The sequence below is a fragment of the Sylvia atricapilla genome, chromosome 5 (genome assembly GCF_009819655.1).
Source record: "Sylvia atricapilla isolate bSylAtr1 chromosome 5, bSylAtr1.pri, whole genome shotgun sequence".
In the NCBI taxonomy this organism is placed as follows: domain Eukaryota; kingdom Metazoa; phylum Chordata; class Aves; order Passeriformes; family Sylviidae; genus Sylvia; species Sylvia atricapilla.
This window is the reverse complement of record NC_089144.1, coordinates 4,219,312-4,230,462: the sequence shown is the minus strand read 5'-3', so window position 1 is coordinate 4,230,462 and position 11,151 is coordinate 4,219,312. Positions and strand designations below refer to the sequence as shown.

At 51.0% G+C, this 11,151-nt stretch overlaps 1 protein-coding gene across 1 annotated transcript in view; it reads left to right on the top strand.

Annotated features, from left to right (window-relative positions):
• Window positions 1-7,165: 7,165 nt before the first annotated feature.
• Window positions 7,166-11,151, top strand: part of TRABD (TraB domain containing) — a 33,349-nt gene continuing 29,363 nt past the window's right edge. Inside the window, exon 1 of the mRNA XM_066318591.1 lies at window positions 7,166-7,252. The gene's annotated coding sequence lies outside the window, so the exon portion shown is untranslated. The remainder of the gene's footprint in view (window positions 7,253-11,151) is intronic.

Below are 11,151 nucleotides of genomic sequence, written 5' to 3'. Positions count from 1 at the left end.
GGACAGATTTGCATAAACCCTCCCAAGTTCATTAGGGGCACTACACTCTGATTGAAGACTGGTAACTCTTTAAACTGCTCTACCAGGACCACAAGCCTCAGGGCAAGTGAATGGAAGCTGTTCGTTGTGACCATGTAATTTTTTTTTTTTTTTCCTAATAGAGTCCTTTTCAAATTTGTCTGCGTTTAACCAGTAAGTTCTCCACCTTCTCAGAAATCGTGAGGATGCCTCTTTCGTTCTCTTCACTCTTATCCTTAGGTGTATGCCCCAGGACATTTTACAGAAAATTTGAACACATTTAATTTCTTGGAAATTCCACCTCTTTGTTTCAAGGCCCGTTACAGGATACAGGCATGGGAATTGACATTTTGACTCAAATCCATGGGAGGCAACTGAATATTCTGATATGCCCTAGGTATAACTTTGGATTTTAGGATTTGATTCTGCATTATGCAACTATTCCCTACTACTGAAACATGTACACAAACACAATGTAACATTAAGATGTCCTAATGATTTTATTAGCAACTTAATTCTTTCTTCAAGAGAAAGGCATTATAAAGGGTCTTTTCATGTGTTAAGCACTTTTCCATCTAGTCTATGAAGACAAAAGCAGCTGGGATTTGTGAATCAGAGTATTTCTAGATATTAGTAAGAAAGGGATTGTAATCATGTGACAGGCTTGATTTATTTTTTTAAAAATTAAATTGCATAATTGAACAAATGCAATAGTAATGGTATTGAGGCTCTCCAGCTTTAGGCCACTCACAGCAAGCTCCTGGAACCAGATCCTGTAGCCACTGCAGTGAGAGAGAATTTTGCCAGGGACTTCAATTGTGCAAGCTTTGTCCTCAAATGAATGCATGTACACATAAGGAATCTTACAGCTCATGCAAACAGGGGAGCTGCTGAGTGGGCAAGTTGATTACAGCACTTTCACTGATCCCTCATATGGACACAGAATGTGGGAAAATGTTTGCACCACCTGCTCAAATTAACTGACTGCTCTTTGCTTTGAATGATCCCCTGGGCAATCAGTGGAGAGCGGGAAGCACACAGCTCTTTCAATCCTCGGTTCAAGTTGTTGTAGGAAAAGCTGTTGATGTTTATGTACACCCCAAGGCCTGTGAGAACAGAGGAATTTAACAGAAAAAAATTTCATTGCCAAACCAGGGGTTTCAGTACAACTTTAAGCCAAGAATCTGGACCCCTCATTCTATTTCTTGAGTTCCTATCACACATTGACATCGACAGCGATTTTCAGTGCTTCATTAACTGGTCTTTATCTTCAACTCATTTGTTTACTCATTTGCAGGGATTATAACCAAAGCCTCCCATAATGCCATACAGCTTTCAAATCTGAGCCAGACAAGTGTGCATTATGGACTGCAAACTGGCATTAGCCCAGATTTTCTGCTCTGTAGCTCTAATCCAGTCTGTTATTAGTTGAAGACAGCACCGTGCAATTTAATTTTCATGTGTAGGAACAAGACCACATATAATAGCTCTGTTGTCTCTCCTTGTCTTCCAAAGCTTATGGGGGTTAGGCTTTGTTGTGAGACTTGCGTTTTCCTCTGGTGAACAGAAAGATTAATCTGTACAATCCTAGGCTTCCTCACAGTGACACGTCTCTCTGTTTTGCCTTCTTTTCCAGCCTTTCCTGTAGAGAAGCACAGGCTTGTGGCATGTCTGCTACAAATTCAGTGGAAAGGGGGAGAGCAGAGGATGGGGAGGATGCAGAGGAAGAACAAAGGAGCTGTAGCCTTTCCACCCCCGCTGCCATCCTCCTCCTCATGCACGCTGTGGATTGCACACCTGCCTGAGCCCACACTGCAGTCACCGGCACAGCAGCTAGAGCAGGACCCGCGATATTAAAGCCCTGCTCAGAGTCATCAGCTTCTCTTCAGAGCAACCACGCCTCATGAACTGCCCCCACATCTCACGTAAATTTGTAAAAATTGTAAAGCCCAGAGACAGTTGAACTAGTCCCGCGTGTGGTTTGGTTCTTCTGATTTACCAAATCATCTTTGTTGGAGGCTGTTCCAGCCACACACAGCAGCTCCGCCGTAGAAGCAGTGTAGAAGGAGCAGCTTCCCAGCCTCAGGAGCACACCACCAGTGCACTGGATGGCACTCCGGACATGGCACCTGCCACCTCTGTGCTGCCGAGTGACAGAGCAGCCGCATCCCTCCTGGTTAGAATCGCTCTCTAACCCCCTTCTTCGCATGTTTAGATGGCGCTGTTTCGGAGCAAAGTGAATACGGGCCATGCTCCCGATCCGAGGGAATGAAACCCGGGCCCTGAGGGGCGCTGACGGAGCGCGGCCGGCAGGGGGCGCCCCAGCCCCGGCACAGCCCCGGCACAGCCCCGGCACAGCCCCGGCCCTGAGGGACCGGCACAGCCCCGGCACAGCCCCGGCCCTGAGGGACCGGCACAGCCCCGGCACAGCCCCGGCACAGCCCCGGCCCTGAGGGACCGGCACAGCCCCGGCACAGCCCCGACACAGCCCCGACACAGCCCCGGCACAGCCCCGGCACAGCCCCGGCCCTGAGGGACCGGCACAGCCCCGGCACAGCCCCGGCCCTGAGGGACCGGCACCGCCCCGGCACAGCCCGGCACAGCCCCGGCACAGCCCCGGCACCGCCCCGGCACAGCCCCGGCCCGGCCCTGAGGGACCGGCACAGCCCCGGCACAGCCCCGGCACAGCCCCGGCACAGCCCCGGCACAGCCCCGGCACAGCCCGGCCCTGAGGGACCGGCACAGCCCCGGCACAGCCCCGGCCCTGAGGGACCGGCACAGCCCCGGCACAGCCCCGCTCCCGGCCCGGCACAGCCCCGGCACAGCCCGGCACAGCCCCGGCACAGCCCCGGCACAGCCCCGGCACAGCCCCGCTCCCGGCCCGGCACAGCCCCGGCACAGCCCCGGCACAGCCCCGGCCCTGAGGGACCGGCACAGCCCCGGCACAGCCCCGGCACAGCCCCGGCACAGCCCCGGCACAGCCCGGCCCTGAGGGACCGGCACAGCCCCGGCACAGCCCCGGCACAGCCCCGGCACAGCCCCGGCACAGCCCGGCCCTGAGGGACCGGCACAGCCCCGGCACAGCCCCGGCACAGCCCCGGCACAGCCCCGGCCCTGAGGGACCGGCACAGCCCCGGCACAGCCCCGGCACAGCCCCGGCCCTGAGGGACCGGCACAGCCCCGGCACAGCCCCGGCACAGCCCCGGCACAGCCCCGGCCCTGAGGGACCGGCACAGCCCCGGCACAGCCCCGGCACAGCCCCGGCCCTGAGGGACCGGCACAGCCCCGGCACAGCCCCGGCACAGCCCCGCTCCCGGCCCCGCCGTGTCTCTGCCCCGCTCCCGGGCTGGAAAGGCCAGAGGTTGTGGGGAAGGATTCTGCTGATTTAAACAGTGCTCAGCAGTGATGGGTCCAGGTGAGTTTTCCAGGCAGTGTGCAGCACCGACCTCAGACAATTATCCATGAGGCTAGGACTCACGGAGAAAATCTAGAGAAGGCAAGAGGAGAGGTGACAATGTTTAAACAGGTGAAGGATGCTAAAAAGAGAAGGTCCTCCAGACCTACAGAGTACAAGCTACCGGGATTAAATACAAGCAAACAGCAGTTTAGATCAGATGCTTGAATAACATTATAACATTTCTAATGCTCAAGTTTTCGTTGTTTGTTTGTTTAGTGGGGGGGGGGGCTTTGGGAGGTTTTTGGTGGGGTTTTTGTGGGTTTTTTTGGGTTGTGGTTATTTTTATTTTTGTTGTTGTTTGGTTGGTTTTGTTTTGGTTTTTTTTGGTGGTAGTGGTGATTTGTTCTTTATTATAATTTCTTAAGAATCTGTTGTGACATGGACAGACATATCGCCATCCAGGAAACAGTACCCTCGCTGGCAATCTGTTCAGGCGCTGATTGAAGTGTTGCACTGGGTCTCTATTTATATCACTGGGTCTCTACAAACCAGAGACCACTGAAGACAATCGAGCTCTTCTGGCTGATGTCACCATTACTCCTATCAGTTCTTAAGAAACCTTATGTAAAAATAACTTGTTAAGAAAGAGAAAGAAGAGAACAGAATGGATGGAAGATGAAGGCAGGAGGGAGGGGATACAAGAAGGAAAGAGAGGAAAGGAGGGCAGGCAAAAGCTCACTTAGCATCCCCTCTTCGTTCCTAGCCCTGGAAATTGCAAAACTTCCTGGAAATCTCTATGGCTAAGAACAGTGGCATGTTCACGAGGAGGAGCCTTTCTGGCTCATTACACAACAAACTTACTTCAGATAGACTGTGCTGTGGCTGGTAACCATTCTGTGAGGCTGTTTCAGTATAAAAGAGAAGCGCATTTTAAGTAGAGGTGAAACACTAAAGAAATCCGAGAATCATCTACCATGCCCTCTCTTCACTACTGGCATTTGCCATTGATCCCACATCAACAGCAACATTTAAAGAAGATACTCAATGTATTAAATGTTAAGAACAGGATTTACACATCACATTAGGCTCCTCAGAAGACACCAGTGACCCATCTTGTAATTGCTAATTAATGGAGTGTTCAATTACGTCAACTCTCTCATTCATTACTCACAACGGAGCAGAATACAATTTGCAGTCACGCAGGCTCTTGCAGAGACATCACAGCTGTAGCTGTCAGAGGGATCCCTGGCACAGTCCTGGCACAAGGGCACCTCTAGACCTCCTCCTCCTCCTCTCCTCCTCCTCCTTTGCTTTTGATAAACTTCCTCACATTTCAGCCCTCCCTCTCCACTTACAGAAGCGTTGTGCACCACAGACCAAGCTGAAACAGCACAGGCAGAATTCTCTGGCCACACTTTTTCCTGTCAGTAGAGACCTGCATCTTACTTTGGTCCTTGTAAAGGCATGTTCAGCCACCACAGCTCTTGCTGAGCCAGCAAAGGAAACACTGCCTGAAGTAAGTATACAATCAACACTGTTGACATAATCAGGGCGCAGCATCACAAGCTAAAATAAAATCAGACCAGCGAGGTTCACAGTATTTCCAAAAGCACAGGGCTTGTCAATCAGATTAGATCAGGTGAGGTATTTCCTGCAGGCTAAGTCAGCGCTCTCATGCTCTGACCAAAAAATCATTGAACTTTTGCAGCTCAAACAGTTGGAAGCTTGGGAAAAGATCTGTAGCCTGTCAAGGGGCTCACAGATTTTGAACAAAACACCATTGGTGGCGTAGTAGGAGGAGCTGCAGTCAAAAAAAATACTGAACTGTCACCGAGTATCAGTATCAGCTTGAACCAAACACATGACACTGCAAATAGCTGAGGCTTGAGTAAAAGCCTGGCACACACGGATAGTTGAGCAAATCTGAGGATAAAACCTGTGATCAGCTGTGGAAGGGACACTATTGCCACTTGATATTCAGGCTGCTGAGCATAAGGGCCTCTCACGTGGTGCTTAGCCAGTGCTCACAGGGTTCCCCTGCTACAGAACAGCCCTGTGGTGGATCTGGTGCCACAGAAAGCTTGTGGCTGGGCAAGGCTGATGCCTGGAAGACATGGGATTAGAAGCAGAAACAGAAGCAAGCAACTGTGGTCAGGGGAAGCAGCTGCATCTAGAAATTATACTACTCAAAGTGCCAATGTCTTTGAGTGCCAATAAAGCCACCAGGCACACTCCTCAAAAGCATCAACCAACTCATTCTGATCTAGTAGAGTGTCTCATCTTTCTTGGTAACCTTTTCTCGCCAGCTGTGAGGGAAAACAACCCCAAATGTATTTGGAAACAGTGTACAGCACTAGATTAAAATGCCCAAAGTGAAATTTTCTTCCTTTTATGTCAGACATTGGATGGTTCTTCCTCAGAATTGAAGGTCTGCATAGCTTGCACCTTATTTCATTTGGTGTGTTTTGATCATTCACACATGAAACGCCTGCTCTGTGCTTTTATAGCAGGTTAAAACAGGAAGTAAAACTCCCAACTGTATCAACATGTCTGGACTTGATTACCACATACCACGCTTGCAAAGCTCAGCCTAATCCTAAACTAACCCAGGATGTGAAGTAAGAAAAGATCAGAAAACATATCTTCCCATCTGTTCAAATGAAACTATATTTAGACAAAAAAGGTGTGCTCAGACTAAACGGATGTTTAAGCCATACTATCATCGAACTGTGACTTATCAGAAATAGAACAGAGAAGTGGGAAAAGGATAGAGGCAATTCCAGGACACAACCAGTTATAATCAACTCTTGACACATCTTTCTGATAACAAATGTTTTCTTGACCAGAAAAATATTTATATGCATCAGCCTAGTAATTTGGAGTATCACCAAATGCCCCTAAAACAGGTGATGTAACACAGATTTTTCATGTTTTGTGGGTGAAACATTTAACACTTTTCCAGCAGGAGAGGCCCACTGCAATAGAGAGCGAATGGCCAGCACAGCAGCGGCAAGCAGGGCTGCACATCGAGGAAGTCACGGATAACTTCAGAGTTGGCGTCGTTTGGAGTCTGATATCCCTGCGATCTCAGTCTTCGTTAGACCCACGGCGTGTTTGCACACGGACACCCCGTGCAGTCCTAAGGCTTCTCTCTTAGTCCCTACACCTGTACACAATTCCAAACGGCTTTTCCAAGGACGGCCACGCGTGTGCCAGCGCCGCCAGCAGCCTCGGCAGGCACGGACACCTGGGCAGCAATGCCCGGGGCTTGAAGGCCGGCGCCAAGCCGGACCTCCCGCACCACGCCGGGCTCGGCTGAGAGCGGGCCCCGCGGCCGCAGAGTCGCTTCACCAGCACGGGGAGAAGCGGCCCCAAAGACGTGGCTCAACGCCCTGCCAGAAGCGCCCCCGCCCCCCACGGAAGCTGAAGGCGCTGGGAAGCCCGGTGACGGCACTCCCGCTCGCTCCGCTCCGGGGCTCCCGCAGAAACCCCCGTGGCCCCTGGCGGCCCTTCCGCCGGCACGGCTCCGCCGGGCTCGGTGTCCGCCGCGCGGCCGCGGGCGGAGCGGGAGCGGAGCGGGCGCCGGCAGAGGAGCCGCGCGGGGCGAGCGAGGGCGCAGGAGGAGGAGGGGCCGGCGGGCTGGGAGCTGTAGTCCTCTGCCGCCCGCTGCCGAGCAACCGGGAGCCGAGCGGGACTACAGCGCCCAGGGTGCCCCGCGGGGGCCCGCCTCTCGCCGACTCGTGCAGCACGTTGTCCGGCTAACGCGCTCCGCGCCCGCTCCGCCCGCAGCGCCCCGGCCGGCGGCGGCTCCGCCGCTCCCATCGCCCAGCACGGCAGGTCAGCGGGGACGGGGGGCGGCCGCGCTGCCGCGTCCCGCCAAGCCGGGGGCGGCGGGGCCGTGCTGGGGCCGACCCCGGTCGCGGCGGGTGCGTGCGGGGAGGAGCGGATGGGGAGTATCGCGGTTCTCTCGGCGCCCCCCAGGAGGGGAAGGGGCCACGGGCGGCGCGGCCGCGTCCCCTCGCCGCTCGCCCTTGGCACGCACCCGGCCCTGCCCCTCCAGGTGCGGGGCCGGAGGTGCTCGCCGGGCAGCGCCCGCTTGGGCAGGGAGGTGGCCGGGGCGCGGCGGCCCTACTCGCTCCCGCTGCTGGAAGCGCTCCCCGGGCCTGGCAGCCGGGGAGAGAGTTACAGCCGGGGCTGGTCCGGCGCTGCCCCGGCGGTGACCCCGCGGGCGGCGGGGCCGAGGGGCCTCTCCGGGCGGGGCGGCCTCCCGGCGGGCGGGCGGGCGAGCTGCGCCTGGGAGCGGGCGAGCTGAGGCGGTCGGCCCCGCTCGCGGGGCAGCAGGAGGCCGGAGGCCGCTGCCCCCGGGGGTGTCCCGTGAGAGGCCCGCGCTGCCCTGCCGTGCCCTGCCCTGCCCTTCCCTTCCCTGCCGTGCCCTGCCGGCCGGGGAGCTGCGGCTGGGCAGGAAACTTGTGGGGAAATGCGGCTCCCGGGGCCGTTTGTGAGGGTCCGGGCCCGCGTGTCCTCAGCGCCTCCGTTACGGCTGTTACCTGTGTGGGGCTTCACGGACGTGGCATAACGCTCCTGAGGGAGGTGTTTAGTGATAAGAGCGTGGGATTTGTTTGGTTCTGGCCGGGAGCCGCAGAAAACCGAGACTCACAGGTTTTCTTCTTCGTCTTTTTTTTTTTTTTTTTTTTTTTTTTTTTTTTTTTTTTTTTAGTCTCTAAAGAGTTGTGGTTTTTTGCTGAATTCACCTCTGAAAATAGTTGAAATTAACCTAGCTCTTGAGCATAACCCGTGTCACAGGCATAGCCTGGGCTTTTCTCTTGAGGAAAATACATGTACTGATACAGAGGTCTATACAACAGAGGTGTTTATTCTTACTAGCTTTCAGGAAGAAGGAGAGTATTTTTCGTTGGTAAAACTTTGCAGAACGATGCAGCTGATGGGTTCGGAAAGTGAGAGAACTGGATGGATGGTGTTTTTCAAGTTAGATGCTGTTCCACAAATGTGGTGGTGACCACACTAGTTGAAAGAAATATCCAGGGTGTCTGGAATGGCACTTCTCCATTTTGTAGAGAAGTGTATCTGTTCAACTACTGTTCACCTCATTAATGGAAATATTCCTTCTTGGAAAGCTAATAGAGTAAAGCAAAAAAAAAAAAAAAAAAAAAAATTAAAAACCCAAACCAAACAGATTGCAGGAGTTTCTCTACTGTATTTTAGTAAGGGATAGACCTTACACAGTAGGGGAAAAAACACATGTCCATTTAATTATCCTAAGATAAATGAGATTATTAATTGAAAAATCTAGGTTGTGGCTGTGGCACTGGTTTGTGCCCTGCTGTCGGTGGCAGTCAATAGACTTTGAAGATTCAGTAACTTGAATTGACCTATTGTATTGTAAATTTCAGTTTTAAGTTGCTTAATGTGAATTTCAGTCCTCACAGTGTCTGGCCCTCTGGCATCTTACTTCTAGACTTGGCTATTGTATAGCTTGGGGCTAGAAGAGTTAAATAGATTTTTCAGTGTATTCTTTCTTCCATATGGTAAATATGATGAAACACTGCTGCTGCTGCCACCCCAACTGTGAATGAGCCACGTGGTATTGGCGTCTATTTGTGGGAGAGTCACACGAATGCTTGTTTAAAATAATACTTTTTGGAAAGCGTCTTTTTTTTCCTAATTTGCTATTCAGGAAAAGTGCAGAAAGAGATTTTGGGGCAGTCTTTGAGAACGTAGCAATGAGAGCAGTCCAGAGATAAGTGTGCTCCAGATTTAATGGGAGTGGTGTGTAACTGTGTCTGTCTGAAGTGATATCACAGCATGTGCTTTGCCAGCCAGTGCCAGTGGGAAAGAGAGATTCTGCAGCTCTCCTTGTCCTGTCAGGAGACAGGACACTGGCTCTCTTTCATGGATGATTTTGTACAAAATCTGAGCAATATATTCTCTTGGTGGTGATTAGAAATATATTTGCAAGTACCTGTGTGAATTGAATCTGAGATCAGACCTTCAGTTATTGAATTTTTTTTAAGAGCCATTCAAATTTCAGGTGGTTTGAACATGTTAGTTAATACTGTGGTTCTCTATTTGAACTTAAAACTTTTGCAGTGAGAATTTTTCTCCCTTTCTAGAAAAGGACTCAGGGGAACATAACTTTACTATTCACCACAGTTTATAGCTTTGTATGAAAACGTGCATGCACTCAGAAGTTCTTTTCCTGTACACTTCTTTTTCTAACAACAACAATAGTAATAATAAATAGAGGAGTTTTTTTCTACTCCTTCCTCATTCCCTCCCCTGCCTTTAGTTGACCTGCTTGTTAGCTTCACTTGAAATCACTGAGGGATGCAGTCCCTTGGCATGTCCACGTGCAGGAATTGAAATGTCCTGATGACCCTGCATTTCAAGCACTACACTGGAGCTCCTGGAGTGTGTCTTGCAGTCTTTCAGGCTGTCTGCTACTTGAGAGATCTGTCTCAGGAAGGGTGTGCATGCTTTTGAGAGAGAGCAGAGCCTACACCACAGCTGAGCAACACCACGACTGCTGGAGAAACTGAAGAAAGTGTCCTGACACCTGCGTGCTGTATCTGGACATCCTGGTCTTGCCTTGCTGGATGCACATCTCAAGTGTTGTACAGCTTGTAGTTGTCCTCCAGAAGGACAGCCAGTTACAGTGTAGCCTGGGAAGGCCTGTGTGTGAGGAGGTGGGATCAGGAGCTGCTGAGGGGCTTTCTCATTTCTTGGAGGGGCAGCTGATAGTCACGGAAATAGAGATTTTATTTTTTTGCATATATATGTATATATATATATATATATACTGAGTATGTTAGGTACAGAGTCCTTTACAAGTAAAATGAGTGATGCAACAGCTGGATGGATTTGGGAGTAGAACAGCTTTCCTGTGAGTGTGTCGATAGTACTGAGTTGTCAGTGGTATCGTGGGGCTTCTGTGACTGCAGACTGGAATTTGCTATGCTGGAGCTTTGTCTTTGAGGAGTTTTTTTCTTCAGTTCCCTGCCACAGTAGAGCTGTATATCTTTTCTTGTTACCAAGATGGGCTCATGTAACTGTTTTCAGCTTTGTGTTCCCCTCAGGATTTTGAAAGAGTAGGTCAGCTTGTTCACAGATAGTGTTTGGAGAGTAGGATGGAAGGGACTGACAGAAGAACACTACTGATAAGTAATGTGCTTTGCAGTTGGGCAGAATTATTTTGTCCTCTGAAATCGTAATTTTAATCCATCATAAGGATTGTGTTTGAAAGTGTTTGTAGTAAAAGTGAATGTGTCTGCTGGTACTTTTGAGATGCAGCTTCTGCATATTTCAGCAGCCATAGACACCACAGAACTTCTTTACTCATTTCTTAGCTTGCTGCTTCTGTAGGTAATGAACAGAAAATCTGCTTCTTGTAGAACTCCATACATATGCAGCAGCTGTGCTCTTTTCCTTCTGTTGTGCTTGAGAGTGTTTTGCAGAGGGTTTTTCAAAACCAGAAGTATCACTTGGTTCACAGCTTTACATGGCCTGGAGGGAGGATACCTTACCCCAAGCCACTGGATACGGGAAAGTCTAATAAAATTATTTTGGTTCTAGATCTTTGCTGAGTTCACATAATTGACGTTGAAATACAATAAATAGGAAAGTGACTTGGATAGAAGTGTAGGTTCTAAAAAACTTGTCAGTTTCTGAGTGTCTGTCCAGACTTGAGCCACATCACTGTGGTCTTTCTGTCCCATGTT